The following is a 22765-nucleotide window of genomic DNA, read 5'->3' as shown; positions in this document are numbered from 1 at the left end:
GAGACCACTATATACCATGGTCAGGTTGAATAGGCTTATTACTTTATTGCTTATAAAGTACAGAGGATCCACAGATTCCAGAGTATCCTTATTAGAAACGCTATTTCATAGCCTAAACAATAAAACTATATGTCTCTTACGTTTTAGGTTTATTAAAACTTGTATGTTTAATAAATATTCCAGGAAGAATCATATTTAAATAAGAGTTTGTTTGTTTGTTTGGAAATTTCGCACAAAGCTACTCGAGGGCTATCTGTGCTAGCCGTCCCTAATTTAGCAGTGTAAGACTAGAGGGAAGGCAGCTAGTCATCACCACCCACCGCCAACTCTTGGGCTACTCTTTACCAACGAATAGTGGGATTGACCGTCACATTATACACCCCCACGGCTGGGAGGGCGAGCATGTTTAGCGCGACGCGGGCGCGAACCCGCGACCCTCGGATTACGAGTCGCACGCCTTACGCGCTAGGCCATGCCGGGCCTTAAACAAGAGAGGGCGTAGCTTAAATCTTGCATTAACTTAAATGTCGCCACGGTCACGTATGATAAATCTATATAGCTTGAATTTGCATCGATATAAAATTATTATAGATGGATCTTGAACAAGTAAAATAGAACATTCTACTCACATTTAAAGAGTATATTTAAATGTTTTGAATTATTTTGTATCCGAGATTAGCTTTATTCATGATTATGTATTATTGATTAGAAACTTCGTGGCTTATTTTTGCATCAGTTTACATGTTAGTTTTAATTTTTTTCTAGTTTCCTGTTTATTGTTCTACCGCGGTAGTAGTTTGAAAGTTTCTACAAACCAGTCATATTCAGTAGAATGAGCTTTAAATTAAAAAGTATACAAAAATATTGTAAACTAAAAGACGAAATAGGTGCATCTGTTATAAAGTTGTGATATTTTGAAGAATGCATATCATAGGGAGAAAAAGTGGTATATAAAATTATTATAATTGTAAGAATGCATTGTTTGTTAAACAATAATTTGTTTTTAGTCACGACAGCAAAGTATCATATTCATAAAGAATTAATAGAAATATAACGATTACAAAATCATAATTGTGATATGTGTTTCATAACAGTATTCACTAAGAGTTGTATAATACCATATTTCAAGAAATAATCAACCACTGCAGTTTCGGTCTGTAGGTCTTTAATATAATTATTGTTGGCGAATCAAATGATATGTATTTGTGTGTTTATGTGCTGAAATTTGAAATAATTCTGTGAAACTCGCTACGATAATAGATAGGTTCAAAATTAAACAGTTTTGTTTCTTGTAATCCACTTATGTCATATTACCTCAAACATTAGTGCACCAGTGATTTTAAAAATTAAGGCAAAAGATGTAATGAGTGATAATGCAACGTGTTCTACACATCCCTCCATAAGGTTCGTCATGCATCATTTATTTAATTAAAATGTAGGAGTGGTACATACCTGGAAGTATTTACCACTCTGACTGTCTCTGAGAGGACTACAAAATATGAAAGTCACGGAGAGTTACATTGTGATCATTTGCTTAAGTTTTACCTGAGGATTGCTTATTATGGTAAATCATACGTAGCAAATAATACCACTAGTAACAAACTTTTTTTTCTTACTATCTTTTCTAGAATGTTATAGACTAGGATTTCAAAATCCTTTTATTAGTGCGCAAGCGTAATAGTAAGTGTAAATTTTAAAATCACGTGAAAATGTCAAACAAATGAAAGAAGGTTGAAATATATTGTTTATTTCATTTTTTCAAAAATATTTTAATTTTGTGATTTAATTATGATTGTGACAATATCCTATAAAAATCCTAAAATGCAAAACCTGACTCAACACTGATTTTGAAAATTAAGCATTGAATCATACTTGGACTTGGTTAAGTTTAGCGCAGTCTTCAATTAAATACTCGAAAGCCTGTTGTGTTTAAAGCGATGACGACAGTTAGACTCAGAATTTGATGGTTTAGTGAATGGAATAGGTGTAGATAGTAGTTATGGTGCTACTTTTGTCATTTGTGATCTATATACAAACAGACACAGGGGGAAAAAAGAGATAAGACATATTGAAAACAAGAACTGCTTAAGAAATTATTTCATTATCTTTGCTATTTAACTTTAGTGAGTTATTGCCTACACATCTTTCGTTTTAAGACATGCTATGCGATTCTTAGACTTTAAACAGACCTGAATTGTTTTTATCAAGTCGTAATAAACACTTCGAAGCTACTTTCAAATCGATAGGTAGATAGATGGTTGAAAATGTCGGTGCGAATGTAGGAGACCATAAGGTTTTGAAATTTGTATATAAATCTAGATTAGTGAATATTTCAACTTCTTGGAAAGCGCGTGTAATTCAATCTAACCCTTCAATCTTTTAATAAACGTTCAGTAATTATGCTGACAAAATGAAACTTAATATGTAATATTGTTTTCGCTAAAAAGTTAAAAGCCAAAATGTTTCTTTCCTAGAGTATTTTATCCATAACAGGTCAGATTAATGGTTCTTTAATCCATGAGAATATTCTGTTTTAACCAAAAATATCTGTTTATAAACAAAATCTGTTTTAATATACTTGAGACATTTTCGTATATACGTACAAACAACTAACACTGTGAGATAAGTAACTGTATGTATACTTTATGAAAAAAAAAGTTATTTAGTGGTTGCCATTTTACATGAACAAGTACAGTTCTGAAACAGTATTGTTTTTATGTAATTTATATTTTGTAAGCATAATTACTTATTGAAATTAAATCCATTCATTTTCTTCGACAAGAGCACATATAATTAAAGGTAAACAAAGTCAGTGGATTATACTTTCGTAGAACTCGCTAGGGATATTCTATTAATTACGTATTATAAACAAAAATAATTTCTTTAAATGTGATCAACTTATTACTTAAACCAGCATCAACATATTTGTCTGTTTGTGTCTGACTCTTCAGTATATCTACATAAAAAACACAATAAATAACAGAATCCAGTGAACAACTAGGATTACAGTGTTTGCTGATCAAACAAGCTAACGAAAATAAAATGAACTCTGAACTATTACGACCGCTATATGAGACTTACAGAGACTGAGCATGCGCCCATTTTCTCTCGTTTGTCCAAGCTTTTCTTTGAAGTAACAAAGGGAACAACAGACAACTCCAAAGAAGAAAACACTGGGTTTGTCTGAGTATGAGGTGGAAGGGAAGGAAAGTTTCAACAAAAGGCACTGTACAGCCGTGCGAGTTATAGGCTGTTCTGTACTCACACAGGGCAACGATGTTTCTGGCATGAATTATAAAAGATGAAACCAGCAGCCTGTTTTGGCAGCGCAAGAAAAATGCTTTATGTAATTCTTATTCTCCATGATTGGCCAATTTTTATTTTGGTTGCATAATTTAACTGAAAGGAGAGAATTTAGAAGTGTATAAACATTAATATCAGGACCACTAAAGAGAAAGTTGTAATATTAAAGGAAAAACAAACATTATGAATAGATGGGTGAATTGATTCAAACACAAATTGATAGTTGTGCACGATTTTACATATCCATGTATTTGTTTGTTTCTTAAGCCATTAAATATTTTTATCATACATTTCAAAGAAAAAAGCATTTTGTTAACGAAATGAACTCAACAAGTTAAAAGTCAATAAACCATTATTCTGGTATAAACAGGTAAGCTAAGCATTTATCCCACACAAATCACTGTAACGCATATAGCAACCTTTTATGTTTCATATTACTGACAATTATTTCTCTGAATACATTTCTGCAAATCACGCTATTGAAATTTAACTTAATACCTAATGTTTTCCATGTTAATTAAAGCCTCAGTTAAATGTTGGATTTTTTTTTTAATTGGTAAACTGTAACACTGTAACAATACAAAAGACACACTAGTGCTGTTTTATATACAATGAATGAAAAATCGTATTTCTTACTTTCCTTAAGTTAGTTCCAATACTTCTATTGGTCATAAGTAGTTTTGAATATCTTATCTTAAATTATAAACATAAATTTGCAAATGTTATTTTGCTTTACCGTTGGCAAATATGAATCTTTTATCTAGCCGCATTTCGTGAGATGCTACGAAGATAATGACTAAAATTTCAGAATTTACTGGGGTCACTCGACAGTTTAATCAATGCTTTTTAAATGTTATTCATTTCATTTTTATGATAATAGTTCTTGTTACCCATCTGAGTTTTCCCACCTCAAGTATAAATACTCGATGTTTTGACGCTATAAGCTCTGAGAATTGCTGGTGAGCCACCTAGAAGCGTCTGTTTGCGTTTGCTATAGGAATAGACTTATTTAATACTTAACATATAATTTCCTTTTCAATTATTATTTATATAACTAGCTTACACTAACCTAAAGTTATTCATAATTAATTACTTTCTGTTCCATTCTTATTCCATTATATTACAGAAATGTTAATAATTCATTAAAGTCACATCTCTCTTAACTTATTATGACTTAATTCGTTCTCTTCTTTTTGTCTATTTCCAAGCGATAAAAAAATTATTAACTTTGAAACTGTCTAGCTTATAAATTGATTCATTCACTAGTGATATAAAATATATCTTACTATAATCACGGAAACTGAGGATAATTTTTAATAAATTTTGATGGATGGATGATAATGGATTGATAGACACCTAAATAATATATATAAACACTAAAGACTATTTGCATATTAAACAACTAAAACTATATTTCGTATTTAGAGTAAAAATTATATACACACACAGAATGTTCGCTTTTGAAGCCAAAGTACAAATATTTTGAAACTGTATCCAGTCTGGTTTAAACAATAAAAATAAGAGCCACATTGAATTTGAAACTGCTTTTGAAACGAGGTGAAAAGACGTCATTTCTTTTCACTAGGCGGCGTTACCGTGAAGTATCAATAAACTCGCCGACCAGTAAACGCATACTATTATTTTCTACCCGAATCTCGCTGTCCTTCAGAACTTACCAACACCGATATACAACATTGATATTCCGTTTCCGTAATTTTTCTGAAAAATTATTTATGTCTTTGGAGGTTGGATATTTTCATTCTGCTCTATATGAACGTGATTTTTAACCTATTTACTTACCACTAGTAAGGTTTTGTATGTTTGTCGTTTAGCAAAAAGTTGCAAAATGATCATTCCACAGGTATCGAAACCCAGTTTTTAATGTTATATCATTCAGACTTACCACTGAGACATTAGAAAGCCACTCTTAAGGTGATCTGGCGAAATAACTTAAGTTGGCATGCAGTTGATGTTAAAATAGTCTACATTTACACAAATCAAGAGAAATCACAAACCCACAATTTAAGGTTTACTTCGTGCACCAATAAGAGTTTAATACACACCCCTGATGAGAAAAAACAAAAACAAAAATAAATGTTTATAAATTGAAGTATAGTCGAGGCCTCTTATAGAATATAATCGTTTGAATCTATTACTGCCCTAACAGAGGCCGAAGATACAGAAATCATAATGAATTGAAAAATTGTCCCTGTAACAACCTTTTCGTTACATAATTTAGCGTTAAGTATATACGAACTTGTATAAATGTCTAGTTTATTGTAGCACTAATGCAAGAAGTCTTAAATCGTCCGTACATTTGTTCTCATTAGACCGGCCAGTATTTCTACTAGCCAATTAGTCTCCTTACTTCGAGTATTCTCGTTTGTTAATTTGAAATAAAGCTAAGGGCTATCAGATGGAGGGGTGGAAAGAGAGGAGGAAAACGAAGAGGGTCGGAATGAAAGTTGTTACCGCTTTTCATGTTTCTAAGGCTTATGAGGAACCAATGCTCATGTTTTGGCAAATAGCCTAGTGAGCTTAGCTGTGTACTAATAGGCTTAAAGTTTCCTTTTAGTGGAACTGGTATGAAGCTTACAGGGAACTTTCAGTAGTCTGTAGCTCAATACATTCTCATTGTTACACTCCAGGATGCTCTATAAAGTGGCTCCCTTGTCTCAGGCTCGTTATACTCTTACCATTAGCAATAGTTTACCCTGCTGCTCTTCAATAGAGAGAAATTAACACTTGAACGACCACAGCAAGGATACACGATTTTACTTTCTCCTAGCTCTACTCGCCTTGAGTGAAAATCGTACTAAAGTACATTTGATTTGCTAACACTAACTAACGTATAAGTCTACAGAGAAATATGGACCGATAACTTTTGACTTAGTTGAGGGCTTTAGTTTATATTTGTCCTGTGAAATGATGAAAGTAAAAGAGTGAATAAATAAGCTTTCCAAATAAACTTGCAAGTTTTCTGCAATTAAGATCACGAAGAGTTATAGTACTGTCTGTGTTTCACCCAGCTAATGAGTCTTATGTTTGCAATAAAGTTTTGATAAGCAGTCGGCATATGTAATCAGCAGCTTCTATTAACGTCTAATAGGTGTAAAATAGATCTAGTTATACTAGTGTACAGTATGCACGTATGTACATTTGAATTTCAAAATACTACACTTTTCTTATACATTTCTTTTTCTTTCAGAAGACTCTTAATAAGGCAACATTATTAAGTTGATTTCAGAGACGATGTTTTATTCAGGTTTAACAATATCTGTCATGGCTGCAAGCTTAATATCAAGCACAAACTGTATTTGTAAAATTAAGGATTTCGAAGCCGTTGTCCCGCTGTATTCTTGCATGTTTGTAATGTTTGTTATTTTTGTTTTTTGAATTTCGCGTAAAGCTACACGAGGGCTATCTCTGCTATCCCTCACCTAATTTAGTAGTGTAAGACTAGAGGGAAGGCAGCGAGATATCGCCACTTACTGCCCACTCTTTCACCAACGAATAGTAGGATTGAACGTAAAATTATAACGTCCCACGTCTGAAAGGGATTCGAACCTGCGACCCTCAGATTACGAGTAGAGCGCCCTAACCACCAGGCATGTTTGAAAGTAAACGTACAACTTAGAGTTGCTCATTTGTTTTCCATACTTAGATGAAGTAGTCATTAAAAGGCGTTCAAAAAGAGTGAAGTGAGCCAATTCAAACACTTAAACTATTCATAACATTAATATATAGTCCCAGTAAGGTATTAAACCTATAATTTAGTCTTCTTTAAATAAAGATAAGTTGTTTTATAATCTATACAGAGTGAATGAACTATTTATATGAATAAATATTTCAACAAAATTTTTAATATAATTTGAAAAGGTAACATTATTAGGTTAAATTATTTACTTTATTTGCTTTTCTTAACGGGGATTCATTTGAAAAAAAATTAATTTATGATATACTCTGTATGCTTTATAATGTATTTTCTTCCCATAACACTTATACGATTGTGCTCATATCTTTAATGTAAAACAACAAAAAATGTAAGTTTTTCTTACACAGGAAGTAGACAGCCGAAAATAAGGATCTTATAGGTGTAAAGTAGATCTGTTTATTTTCTATTAGTTGATTCGATATTATTAGTAGTATAAGCATTTCAAATGCTCACCATATATAGTTATGGCATATGGGCAGTACAGTTTTGAATCAGCATTAAGATAAAATGGAGACTGCTACGTCTGAAATAACTGTCTGTACTAAAAGAACGTGAAGTCAGACTTCATTCGGAACCGGAAACTATAAGTCAATACGACTGCAGTTACTTACTACACAACAAAGTACCAAGACCAAGTGGAATTACGGCTCTAATACATTTGAAAAACAAAACGACCATCTGAAGTCAGAATTTAGAAACACGGTAGACATACAAAAACTCTGTATTGTCATTATATAACAAAGTGGAATAATATTAAAATAACTGGATATGACTCAATTTTGAGAAAAGAGCAAAAAGAGAGAGAGAGGAGAAACCTTGTGTCTACACTAACTGACAATACATTTGGCTAACTTAGAATATAAATTATTAACATTACTTTCAAGTAACTATTTGATTCAATTAATATTAATAGGTTACTAATAATGAAAATGAGGATACAAATGACGTTATAATCTAAGCAAAATAAATCAAACTGTAGAATTTCTCTTCACCCAACTGCTTGCTATTGTAAATAAGTTATTGTTGTAGCTACACTATATGCATTGTTGAACACAAAACAAAAAAATTACAAGGTTCAAATGTACTGAAAGGAAGACATGTTCTTTTACATAAATTTTCTTCATTCAGGTACACAGAATTACAGTAACAAACAGCCTACCAGAGTGGAAATGAATCACCTACCGACCTTTCTGACGGTACCACCTTCTCCGTTTAATGGACACCAATCATTAATTCTAGTTTGTGACACGCCTACTTTTTGCCCCACCTTACAACTCGTTCTCACGCACTAAGGCTGAGAGTGTGAGCTGTTGTTTTTATTCCTAGGGAAAACAAGCTTATTGTCATAATATATTCATTTTTACGACTCCTCCAGTTCTTTCAATTTGTGTTTAGTTGGAAAACTTAACTTAAGTAGTTTCTCGTGATAATTGATATTTTAAAACTGTGTAATAGTCAAGTCAAACTCTTTCATTCAACCATAAACTAACAAATTATTAGGAGGAAGGAATTTATATAGTACTTATGCTTGCCCGTTCTAAAGTATTTCCACCGTAATAATAAAACTATTCTATTTTTAAATCTAGTAACACAATAATATTTTGTGTATATGAAACATGTTTTCTATTAGTTAATAGTTATAAAGCCGCTGTAATTTTTTTTTCACAAAGCTGATGAATATCTTTCTTAATACGAAAATCCTGAAAATCGCTAAAACATTATCATACATCTGTTTGTCTGCCCATTTCGTGAAAATTATTGCTTGAACATCAGATCTTTAAAGATTAACTGATCAAAACACCTTGTCTGCTTTCTCACTTATGTCCGAAAATAATAAGCCCACAAGTCCCTTGGCCTTGCACTAATGTTAATATTTTCTATTGGTCCAGTACATTCTCACACACTTGTAGCTGAGAGTGTTATTGATGTCACCATGTCGCTTAGTCTGCTTATTCATGTCAATATTTTTAATAATGAACACTCCAAGTAACTCAGTTCTTACACTTATGACTGAGAGTTTTATTCACAATTCGATCTACTTACCCAGTTCTCACATTCATGGCTCACCGACTCACCCAATCCTCACATTAATGGTATAAGGTTCTGATTGAGATCCTTCCGACTCATCCAGTAACCACACTAACGGTATAGGTTTACTGAGAATCCCACCGACTTGCCTAGTCCTCATATTTATGGCTTAGCGTTTAATTGGCAACCACACATATTTACCGAGTTTTCACACTTCGAATTTTATTGATGATTCTACTGAAATTACTTGTCTTGACAATCAACAATATACAGACATGATTTGTTTTGAAGGTTAGTTACATATGATGAAAACGGTTTATACAGGTAAGTTAAAATAAAGAGATCAAGCATATAAACATGTGTTTTAGTGTTGGTTAGCGCAAAGGGGTTATGTATGGACTGACTGTCTCGGGTATCGAAACCTGAATTTTAGCGATATGCTCCCTGAGACTTCAGCCGAGCAACAAAAGAGCATAAAGATATTATGTAAAAATGGGTCAATTTATATATAAGACGGAATACTAAAATGTGGAAGTAGAAAAAGAAAAAATAGGAAACTTGACCTTCTTACATTCATGCTGCTGGGCCTGGCATGGCCAAGCGCGTAAGACGTGCGACTCGTAATCCGAGGGTCGCGGTTTCGCGCCCGCGTCGCGCCAAAAATGCTCGCCCTCCCAGCCGTGGGGGCGTTATAATGTGTCGATCAATCCCACTATTCGTTGGTAAAAGAGTAGCCCAAGAGTTGGCGGTGGGTGGTTATGACTAGCTGCCTTCCCTCTAGTTTTACACTGCTAAATTAGGGACGGCTAGCACAGATAGCCCTCGAGTAGCTTTGTGCGAAATTCAAAACAAACAAACAATCATGCTGCTATTTTTATGTTATATTCACAGTACTATGTAATTTTGCTTCATTATATTCACATGTGTTTCTTTGACTCACGACCCCAGTATTTCAAAGTCGTTTAACTAGATGTTTTAACATGTCACAGTACGTACTTTATTGAGATGTTTTTCTGCTAAAAACTAGTTCGAACGCTCGAAACTGTGGGGAAATTTCGAATTTCTTTGCTTTTTTCTCAAAAGTATATTATTTTCCTTTTTTTTTTCATAAGTAACACTGCACAACGTCGAGACATTCTAATAGAATCGTAATTTGTATTGCACGCTTTGTAAGTTATAGTGGTAAAGAATGCAAAAAAGAAAAAGTTTTATAATCATTTATTTGAATGTTTTTTTTTACACAACAGCTACCTCCCTGGACAAAATGTAACCGTCTACCATCTTGTATTTTTGACCTTACGGACCTGAAATTTGTGAAAATTGTACATGTGTTTCTATATATTTTAGTGAAACACTACTTAACTAGAAAGTTTGTTAATGACTTTGACACTGTTGTCGCTGGTCCTCCTTTCTAGGATTATGCAAATGAAGGTAAGATTTCTTCTTTTTTATTGTAACTTTTAAAAGTATTTATTTTCTCGGATGACATTTTTTTTTAAATCTAAGTTTTATAAGAAAATGCTTTTATCATTTCTATGTCATTTTGTTTGTCTACAAGTATAAAGTTTAATTCTTCTTTTAAGAGTTTTATTTCATTAGATTTATAATTGGATAAATAAATAACTGTTAAAGTCTAACTGTGTCTAAATTCAGTTTTCAAATACTGTTTATTATTTTATTCTTTTAAAGAACTAATTCTTATTCATATTCAATAAGTGCTAATAAAATGATTTCCTTTAAACTACTGGTTAGGTTTATTCTTTAGTTTATGATGATTGAAATTTTAGTTTTATGTTCTTTTTTTTAAATATTACACATTGTGTCTTTATTTCTGTGTATATACATGTACACACAAGAGATATGAAACGGTGAGCAATTTCTCACAATCTCATCTATAAAACGAGTAACTTATATTTATCTGAACATCCTGGTACCAAAAGTATCCAAATACTCCTTCACCATATGAGAGGGCCTATCAAAAATTAACTGTAAAAAACTGAGTGAGTATAGAGTAGTTGCGTGGTCTCTATTTTGCTGCATGGTATTAGACTTTCAAGTGCTTAGATTCTTTTTAAGTGAAAAAATGGTAAATGTTTTATAATATTGCGTTATCTGACACTATGAATCATCTCAGATATATCCACAAACATATTGAGACACTGAATAACTGTAATATTTCGAATCCATATCTTTTGTCAAAAGCATTGTTTACAACATTTATTGACAGTGTATAATGCTTTATTTAATATTACTCTTAACTGGTAGGATATGGTTGACGTTCAGTATGGCGTCGTTGAAGTGAAATAGGAAGTTTTGTGATGGCACGTGTAATACCTATATAAGTACAGAGACACACAAAGTAGATTACTATTTTCAAGTGAATATAACGAACAAATGCACCTTGAATTATGCCAATTTGAAGTATTTAATAGTATAAGGTTCTAAAAGTGTGGAAAATCGATAAATGAAATACACCTGATTACAATGCTTACTCACGGGCAATCTACTGCGCGGGAGATCGACCAGTGTATGGATATCTTTAATAAAACATCTTAAAATAGTCATGCTAGTCAAAGTGATATTACGAGTCTATAAATAAACGAAAGTAATTTTTGCAGCACATTCATAATGATTTGATAGGATTTTGTGGCTATAGGAGAAAAGCACCATCTGTGAGGTCGCGCTCTCGAATAATACAAATAGTTTGAAAGAGATGAAATAAACATGTTATATAACACTCCAAGAATGCTTTACATCTTCCTGGTTGATTTTAAAAATCAACCTAAATAAAACCTCAAAGATTTGTGTAGTTGTTAAGGCCAATGAATATCGAGTTGAAGCAGTGAGATGAGTTACTCAACTATGATTGTGTTGTGCCAATTTTGGAGTCTTGTGGTCCGTATATTGTGATGTGAGATGCAGTACTCGTACCAGATCTGAAAGTTATCCGTAAGATGTCTGGATTATTAGAATCGAATGGTGATAAAGAGTTTAAAACTAAGATTTTTCAGAGACCATGACAGGCAAATGTGCTATTTCAATAGATCCATGCTTTCCGTTACAAATAACTTATTTAACATATTTGTTTTCAAGGTAGTATTATCAAAAACTCTTAGAATGATCCATTCAAAAACTAGATTACAACCTTATTGATTATCTCTGGAAGCCATAATTATTTGCAGACAAAAGCTCGAAATCGTTTGAACAAAAAATTACAAAATTGCAACAAGCATCTTTCAAAATCCAGTTGAGACCAGTTTCGTAGAATAAATAGCAACCGTCATTCAAGTGAAGTACAGTGCCACAACGTATAGAAACAGTGATTACTAGGACTACAGCAGAATAATTATTTAAAGACAAAGGTTACTTTGGTTTCCTAGAATTTTAGGAAGATGGTTAAAAATGTATATTAGAAGCAGGTTTTTAATTTTTATATGAATTAAGCATTGTTTAATAATTAGTTGAAAAGAAGATTTAGGTTCTGAATTAACTTTTGTTTTCAAAGGAAACATTATTGGTGGTATTGAAGGTTTAGTTTTTAATGAAATTTGCGCTGGCCGTTCTTAATTTAGCAGAGATAGACAGAAGGAAAACAGCTAGTCATTGCCACCCACAACTAACATTGTGCTACTCTTTTACAAATTAATAATGGGATTGAACATCACATTAACAGCTAAAAAGCGAGCATGTTGGTTTACAAAGATTCGAACACGTAAACTCTTAAGTTGTGAATCTAACACCTCAACCATCGGGCTGTGTTAGATCCCAACAAATACCGAAGAAATGTCTAAAAAGCAAAAGTTTGCATAGTTTATATAAAGTTATAAGTAATTAATTTTGTTTCATTCAAGACATGATACTGCTGTATAAAGACATTTAACTTATTTTTGTGACTCCACTGAAACGTAAAATGGGTTAAATAAAATAGCTAACAAACAAATTGTTCCGGAAAAAGCTTCTGAATTATAATACAATTATTTGGCGTTAAGATTAGTTGCGCTAAACTACTTATATAGAATAGCGTTAGAGGTCTAACTTAACTTAAAAATTCTATTTTTAAAAATAAAAACAATTGTAAGTGCCTATTAGACAAAAAATATGCTATAATGACGGTGTTGGAGCTAGATAAATCAAACAGTTCAAAATTATGAACGGAATCATTTCTAACATAAAACAAGTGGTAAACCAAAGAAATGTTAAGGGGATTTAAAAGAAAAACTTGCACAATGATACTTTAAACGCACGTGACTAAATATACAATACTTGTACGAAATCATAAAAAAGAATCATTATTTGACAGTTAATACGTGTTTAGAATCATATGATGAAAAAGCAGGAAATTACTTAAAGTAAAAACAAACTGACATTATATGGTGATGTGAAAAGTGATATGCTTGAGATAATCATATACAGTCAGTGAATGGGCACTTTGTGTAACTTAAATGTATTTACTATTAGTCTTAGACAATTTTCTATTCATACTGATGTCAATTTTTACCAAAAAAGTGGAATATTCTTTGAGACTGTGTACGGGTGTTTAATATACCATGCGCATTCGCATAGATCTAGAAACGTGAGGTATATAAAATAGTTGTTTCATGTGGAACTTACGTCTTACAATGTATTTATCCCGTACATACCATAACTAGGTCCATAACATAAACTGAATAAACATGGAGAAATGATTTTAAATGCATCGATACAACTGCTTAGACTCCTATGCATTTGTTTTAATTTAAAAAGTACAACATAGTATTTCAGCACAAAAGAAATGTTAGTTAAACAGCGTTTGCTATGATAAAAATTAATCTGTTTATATTGTTGTTAATGTAGAGGTCTTCACATTCTTTCATATACTGTCTTTAAATGTATTAATTTTGTATACAAATCATAATTCTATTTAAATTTAAGTTTTACTTAAGAGAAAGTACTGATCGACAACAACTCATAAAATAAAATAATTTAAATTCTCATTATGTCATGAGCTGACTAAATCAGAAACAGTTGTATTGAAATACATTTATAAGTACTAAGCACAAAATAGGTCATAATAATATTTCAATCTAATATTTTCCATGAACGCCACCATTTTGATCCAGAACTGAAGATATAAATAACTTACGCCCTTCTTCATCCATTAACACCTAACTTGGTTTAACATAAATGACAGTAAAAGAGTTAACCTTTACACTTCGATTAATTTAGTACACAAACGGGTTTATAAATACGATCCATCTTTTAGTACATCCCTCAAAAAGAGGGCGAGAAATGTTCAGTGTATTCTCGTCTCAAGACTGTTTGGATAACATTAACGAGTAAAGTTGAATAACGTGTTCCGTATTTACCGAAGTGGACTGGTTTAATCATGATCCATTTAAAATTATTAACATCTAGAGCAGAGTTTTTCAGCTACCGGCCTGCGTACCGGCGATGGTTCGTCACAACCACTTTTCTGGTTGGGGCGATTTCATGAAAAAAACAAATAAACTAAAATAATATAATATATACGTGAAAATCGTAATATTTTTCACTGTATTTGTGTCTCAGGGTCCTGCAACAGTTTATGGAGGTAGCCACCCAGATCCTGGTATCGAAAAGTTTGAGAAACACTAAGGCAGAGTATTTAAGTAACGGTTCACTGTCAAATAAAAATACGTACTAGAGACCAACTTAAGAAAAATGTACGCTAGCATATTGGTCACTGTATATATACGTATATATATAAATACAATGAATTTTACACTGCTTTGCGCTCATTGTATTAAAATTAGGAATAAATTATGGATCCTAGTAACATTTTTGTTTCACGGGATCGTTGGCTACTCAAGTAATGAGCCATACAGCCAACTGAATTGTTTCAAGTTAATAGTGTCTTTTTTTGTTTTAGATATAGCTATAAATAGCCTTTACTATTTACGGGTATCTATTTTCTTTAATCGATTTACAGCTACATAATTAAACGGTATGGATAAATAGCTAATCTATAGCATATCACATTATTAACACTACAGAGCTTTATATAATTACACATTGAGAATGCTCTATGTTGTGCAGAGTATAATAAACACAAGATAATTCATTTTATCAATATTTAGAGCAGGCACGTATGATGGATGGAATCTTCCTTAATTCTAACGATTCGTATTTGGTAGAATTCATCAACAAAGAACGTTTTTAAGCCTTTCATACCTATAAATATATCTGTAGAGTGTTTTTTGTGTGATATTACTCTAATTTCCATTTCACTGGTTTTAAAAGTACAAAGTATAATAAATACTTACATTTCATTTCCCACTGAATGACCAACTATATTTTATTCCTTGAGTAACTTTCTACATTGAAATATTGTCTTAACAAATAAGATTTTTTTGATTTTCCCAAAATGTTTATTTTTAAAAAATGACTAAACTGTTCCGAAAACATGCTCATCAGGTGCTATTTGGTGCAGAGTTATTCTGATTTTAAGTTTTAACACGTGGGACTACCGTATTTTAACTCAACTTTATGGAGTAATAAATCTTGGCCTATGAGACAAGCTGTTATGAGATTACAACCCATCTAAAGTTCCCAAGACTACAGCAACAGAGTCGACAGCAGACCAATCTCTCGGCTTTAGGACATGGGTTAAAAAAAAAAGTTACACGTGATGACAGAGCTGTGCGAACATTTCTAATAAAATACACTTCTGGCTCAAGAATATTGGGTAATTTTGATTTTATTTTGCTTATAAACTCAGCGCCTAAACATTCTGAACGCATCATACTTTCTTTAATCCTTCATAGAGTATTTGGTTTTATGAGCGTTTAACGAATCGCATAAAACATCCGCATGCACACGTGTTTTAAACTCATATGGATCTCTATGGGTAAACACACATTATCAAAGAGAGATATTTAGCTTGACGTAAAAGCTTCTAATAACCTAAAATTATGTAATATTTTTATTTCTTTTGATCTACCGAAATAAATGGTTTTTAAATGCGTTTCAATAACTTATCATTTACAAACTAGGCAAACCATTTAAAAGCAAGTGCAATCTTTTTTGTCGTTTTAATGTATATATCAAGACAATAATATTAAGTTTTACACTTAAATATGTTTAATTACATATGAAATTTATGGCTTAAAATCACCTGATATTAGCTAGTTATGCCCGCCACACCAAACATGCTCGCCCTTTCAGACTTGGGGGTGTTATATGTTCGGTCAATCCCACTATTCATTAGTAAAAGAGTAGCCCGAGAGTTGGCTGTGGGTGGTGATGACTAGCTGCCTTCCCTCTAGTCTTACACTGCTAAATTATGGAAGGCTAACGCAGATATCCCTCGAGTAGCTTTGCCCAAAATTCAAAACAAACCAGTTCTTCCACGTTGTCTTTTGCTATCTAAATTGATGTAGATTGTATTAATTTTGGCTACATTACACAAACAATATTATATGTTGTTCATTTCTTGTTTGACATTTGCAAGAATACACTTTAAAGTAAAGATTTAAATTAGTTTAAAACTCTTTTAAAGTTAATATTGGCATAGTCTTGCAGTTTTCATTATTTGTACCTGTAATGCTTTTCTTATCAGCGTCATAATAATTAGTAATAAATTTAACTTTCACGGTTTTAATTACGTAATTGCTACAGTGGAACGAAAAAGACAATGTGTAACACCATATATTATGATTATATTTCAGTAAGCTTAAATTCACTTTTTTAGTTTAAAAAAAAACATAAGTATTTTAAACTAAATTTAGAAAAAAAGCACACTTGACCTCTGATTGTCTATAAATCTGAGTTATAAATCAAACTTGGATTCCACTTTAAGTTATTATCTGTATTCGGATGGTGTCTCCGGTGTCAGACGTAGATAGGATAGAAACCAACTAGATCCAAAATACGTTATGATAAAAATCTCCGATACAGTGTTATTTACTATAAAAAGTCATCACATTGCCTTTTAACATGATATATTTAATAAAAACATAAGAACCTAGCTCATAGATTAACATCCACTTTCAAAGTATTCTGAAATGCAAATTATATTAAATATGACCTCAAGCTAAACTGTGAATCGTGTTTGTTGTTATTTATGAAAAAATCTATGGTAATTTGTATAACTTAGTTCTAAGTATATACTGCAATTATTATTTAATTTAGTGCACAAAATGCGACCACCACTCTGAATATATATTAACCTGTATAAGGGTTCTCAACTACTACATTACGTACCGGGGTTGGAAAATTGATTTGCTATCCAAGAATGATTTTATTGTACTTTTCAAAGTTGATGAATCATATTTAACTTTACACTAATCATTCCTCTTTCTAAGACAAGGATACTATTTAACAATAAAGTATAAATCTTTCTTTAACTCGAAACTGCAGTAGTCAACTGCTCATAGTGTGGAACCTATAAAGTAAAATAAGCATATTTTCTTGAAATTTTGATACATATGTTACAATACTTTCCTGTCCCACGTTTAACATTACGTAATTTATTCTAGATATACCTATGCTATCTCTAAATATCTCTCCCTGGCGTCGCCGTTACTAATACTCTTATATTTATATATATTTATTCAATAAAATTAAGACCACCACATTTTCATGCAAAGTTAGCGTGTTAATAGGTAATGCAATATATTGTAAGCATATATAATACTTCGTGATTAACATTGATATCACATATAATTTGGAAAAAAGATCTTATATGTATAACCAACATAATTCGCTTGAGGTCTTGTGTTACATGTGCTAAGGTAACAGAAGGTTCGTGTCGAAGATAACTTGGAATGCACAGTTCTGTTGGTATGCAGAAAGCCATTTTGGTTTTTCGTATTGTTAAGCTTTGTTATAAGCTTAGGTTTATATTGTGTAATATTCTGGTCAGACTTTAACATAAAAAGGTCAATTATAGTTAGACAACATTCGATATTTCAACTTTGAATTTTAGTTCACAGTAATATTTTATAGTCCTTGTTTGTTTAATTGCCTGAAAAGCAACTCGAGGACTATTTGCGCTTGCCGTTCCTAAGTTAGAAGTAACACGCTAGAGTGAAATAAGCTAGCCTTGGTCTACTCTTTTACCATAGAGAAGCAGGATTGATCGTGCATTATAAAACCCCTATGACTGATAGGTAGATCATGTTTAGTGATGGGATTTTAATTCGCTACCCGCAGATTACGAGTCAAATGCCCTAACTACTATGTCATGTCAGGCCTTTTATAAGTCAATTGCTATATAGACAAGAGATAACCGTTTCATTTACTCAATGTTATCACACTACCACAAGTCATGTACCTGATGTTTGACTTTTCTGTTATATTAACTCGTGTGATACCCACACTTTAATAAGTAGTTTAATTATGAAGAATGCTAACGACTTCCTTTTTAATACAGTATTTCAACTCTTCTGTTTAGCTGTTTAAATTAAAATCATTTTCCAAATAATTAGATACAAATTATGTTTACATATAACAAATAGTATCTGATGTAAGCGTAGTCTACTTTAATATATTTGATTCTAATTACAATGTTAAACATGTTTGCACCCAAATACTGTTCAGAAACAACTTCATATAATTATGTAACTTTGCCAATGTGGAAAGTTTCATAAAAATTATGTTTTTCATTTTCAGTTAATGGATCAAATATACAGTTCCGCATAGATAAGTACTACTAATTATAGTGGGTCACTTGTCATGGTGGGGAGGAATTTGCTTATCAACTTTAACGCTACCATATATACGTGTAGAGACAACTTTAAGTTGCACTGACCTCTCATTAAAATGAAAATCACTTGAAACAATTTATTATGTTGAATTTTTTTTATCAGAATAGTTTGTTAAACCAGTGCGAATCTGCTAAGGAATGTTTACTTTACGATTATTTATTGTAAATATTTAAGTAGTAGTTTTATGAATAACATTTTTAATTGTTTTAACTCGTTAATCGAGAAGTATCGGAGGACCGATGTACTGCTGTTCGCTTCTCAACGTAATATAACATTACACAGGTTATTTCTGTGTGAAAAAGACTTTCTCGTCGAGATACTCAAATTAATAACATTACTCTACCTGGTGGAAAGTTGTAAAAAACACCAAAGAAGAAAAACTCCAGCAGTGTGCTGTTCATTCTCAACAAATAAAGAACAATAACTATATAGTTTTTTTCTAAACTGTGTTATAAAAGTTTTCAAAAATATGTTGACAGCTTTACTAACTGTGGTAGACTTAAACTGATATTTTATTTTCCAATAGAATCTTGAACAAACTATTAAATGTGAAAACACATTAAGTGAATTTTTCCCGTGTGAGAAAACAGAAATTTTATAGAACAAAGATAGTGTGTTGTAGGAGTACCTGGAAAGAGAAGTTTTATTCATTGTCTCAACTGTTTATTGTTTCATTTAGTGTATTCATTATTCGATGTTTTTGGTAATCTGTTCTTATCTTTTATATTTTAATGAAATATAAGATATATTTATTTTATCCTGCACTTGACACTTGAATCGAATTTGTATATGTATGAATTTATTTTCTAAAACTTTATTAAAACACATTAACTTTATTTTAAAGTGCATAATTTCCTTAGCATTTATAAAGAAGCAAGTCAGATTAATATATATGAAAATGAATTATTGGTCTGCAGAGAGACATATACTGTTTTTTTTTCTATTGTTTCTTCTTTCTTTCTCCAAATACTTTTCAATCGATTTTCATTCCTTCGTTTCTCAGTGGGTTGATTTGAAACTTGATAGGATTATAATCTTGATATATTGTACCTAGATAAATGTTCTTAATCACGGAACAAAAATTATCATAGGTTAATAGCATTACGATCTTTTTTACATATTGTGATTTGCCCGACAACAAAGGATGAAATATGACAATGAGAATTCGAAATTTCGTTTGCTTACATGGCTTTCCTTCATAAACAGTGTCATAAAAGGGACAGATCTCAACCACAATCGGACATAGGATGAACAACCTGATGAGTTCTTGGCGTTGGGTGAAGGAGAGACCAAGAGCCAGGTGATTACTTAAAGCATAAAATTCATCATAACAAAAGATGAACACTCATTTGAGACTCAGTGAAATGTTTTCAGTTACCACCTCGGCTATTAGCTAAGTTTAATGGTTCTTCCGATGAATGAAAGCAACATTCCAGGTAAACAAGAAATGTGGTTGTCTGTTTATATAGATTTTAAAGAAAAAGAACTGTTTTCATTTGAAAGCACAATCTCATTTTATGGCCTTATATACTAAAACACATAGAAAAAATCGAATGGCAGTTTAAAGTATTTGTGCAAGCTCTACGTTTGTTTGTTTTTACCATGTTTACCCTTGTCTTTAGTCTCTCTACCATAATTGTTTTTATGTACGCTACTTTAACATTAAACAATATCAGTTAAAATAACAGCATTTTAACTGTATAAATTGCGATACAATTTCACCATTCCAAATATATCTATCTGTACTGGAAACTAAAGACACTTAAATTCTTAAACCACGGAAAAAAACATTTAGCAAATCAGATATAATGGCTTAAGTCGCATATTGTAATATAAATTGTGTGAATGTGGTATACTTTCCTAAATCTTAATACAGCTATGTACTAGCCACGAATTTAAAACAGATTTTCAGATAATGTCATTACTTCAAGCAGTTGAAAACGAGATTGCCAGTCGTGTCTATAATACTTACTGACAGTTAGTGATGTTATGTGTAGATAGGCCACAAGATCTATTCGCTGTCAAGTCTACGAAATACTTTCTCAACGTTTCGACATCAATAAATTTCAACGTCGATACATTTAAAAGGGTATATCTATTTATTAGATATACTATTCAGATTTTCATGCCGTGTATTTTATATATTTATAAGAATAACAGCTGGTAAAACATAATAAATATATATTTTTTTCATATCATGTTATGTAAATCAGATATATATGTGTTTTCTTATAGTAAAACCACATCGAGCTATCAACTGAGTCTACCGAGGGGAACCAAACCCCTGATTTTAGCGTTGTAAATCCGTAGACTTACCACTGTACCAGCGGGGTACCCCTGGATATATCACCATGAAAACGTTTCATACCATAGCGGTCGATAGACCGGGAGTAATGAATGTTTTTATCTTAATTAAATTTATAACATCGGCTGTAAAAATAGGCCTGGCATGACCAAGGGGTTAAAACTGTTTGTTTGTTTTTTGGAATTTCTGGCAAAGCTACTCGAGGGCTATCTGCGCTAGCTGTCCCTAATTTAGCAGTGTAAGAAGGCAGCTAGTCATCACCACCCACCGCCAACTCTTGGGCTACTCTTTTACCAACGAATAGTGGGATTGACCGTCACATTATTATGCCTCCACGGCTGAAAGGGCAAGCAGGTTTGGTGCGACCGGGATTCGAACCCGCGACCCTCGGATTACGAGTCGAACGCCATAACATACTTGGCCATGCCGGGTCTTGGTTAAGGCACTCGACTCGTAATCCGACGGTCGCAGGTTCGAATCCCAGTCACACCAAACATGCTCGCCCTTTCAGCCGTGGGAGCGTTATAAAGTGTCAGTCAATCCCACTATTCGTTGGTAAAAGAGAGCCCAAGAGTTGGCGGTGGGTAGTGATGATTAATTGCCTTCCCTATATATATAGTCTTACACTGTTAAATTAGGGACAGCTGGTGCAGATAGCCCTCGTGTAGCTTTGCGCGAAATTCAAAACCCAAACCATCTGTAAAAAAGAACAATGTGTAAATTGTAAACATTTTCCCGTCAGTTCAGCAAAAGAGATATGAAGAACAAATTTCAAATTTGTTTCTATTAGCGAATAGCTTGTTCGAAGTATACTAACAACTGCATAACGCTCTTTGTTAGAAAATAGATTTCATGAGGTGGTAAATCGAAAGTAAATATCAAATCACTGATCGAGGAGATTTTATAATAACGGACTAAAAAACAATAATAAAAAACCTGTACATATAATGTTTGAGAACTGAAAGAGTCCATTATCAGTTATGGAATTTTGATCAAACTGAGTTTTGTCTCTCAGCTGAGGGCATGAGCAATTTAATAATCACTATCACATTTCTGTAAATCAAAATAATTGAAAGCATCTTTTGTTCCGCTGTGGTAATTCTGTCCATTCTACACATCAATCCATTAATGAGAATAGTTCTTTGAATGGCCTACATATGCGATATTGTTGAGTCTTTTCTGTAGAAAGACCACTAATTGAAAAATAGAATAAAGAAGTTTGAGGTTCGGTGCCTTCTTTAGAAAGGACACTCGTTGATTTAAACGAGTTGCCTACAATTTTTCTTATCTATTACAGCAAATACAGATGGCGCTTTTTGTTTATTGAAAGTCCCGCTTTATGCTACAAACAGCAGACGATCTTTCTTAACGCTTGAGAAATCGTCACGTGCAATCTATAAAGAAGGCTTACTAAGCGTCCCATGCTGATGAACAGTTGTTTATAATGGGTTTTATCTTTAGTGATTATTTCTCAATGTTGGGGAATGAAAGTGAAAGCAATTATGTAATTAAATTTGAAGATAGTGATTTATTTATAACCATAAATTTACAAATTAACAAGACTACATTTAAACACTTGATTAGTGATTTTTAATTTGTGAAATTTGCTGAATACATGGTTAACATGGTCACAAAGCAGACAAGTTAATTTCTAATTCTTCACTGTTTCTGATTTTAAATATAATCGTA

General features: G+C 32.2%; 1 protein-coding gene across 8 annotated transcripts in view; it reads left to right on the top strand.

The window, feature by feature from the left end:
- The window catches only part of LOC143225469 (uncharacterized), a 159926-nt gene that overhangs the window by 57268 nt on the left and 79893 nt on the right, over nt 1-22765 (top strand). Inside the window, exon 3 of one of the 8 annotated variants that reach the window (XR_013013861.1) lies at nt 10294-10477. The exons of the other annotated variants lie outside the window; for them this stretch is intronic. The gene's annotated coding sequence lies outside the window, so the exon portion shown is untranslated. The remainder of the gene's footprint in view (nt 1-10293; nt 10478-22765) is intronic. 8 annotated transcript variants of the gene reach the window in all.

This window comes from Tachypleus tridentatus, chromosome 9 (genome assembly GCF_004210375.1).
Source record: "Tachypleus tridentatus isolate NWPU-2018 chromosome 9, ASM421037v1, whole genome shotgun sequence".
Classification (NCBI taxonomy): domain Eukaryota; kingdom Metazoa; phylum Arthropoda; class Merostomata; order Xiphosura; family Limulidae; genus Tachypleus; species Tachypleus tridentatus.
Note: the sequence above shows the minus strand (reverse complement) of the source record. Positions and strands in the feature narration are given on the sequence as shown.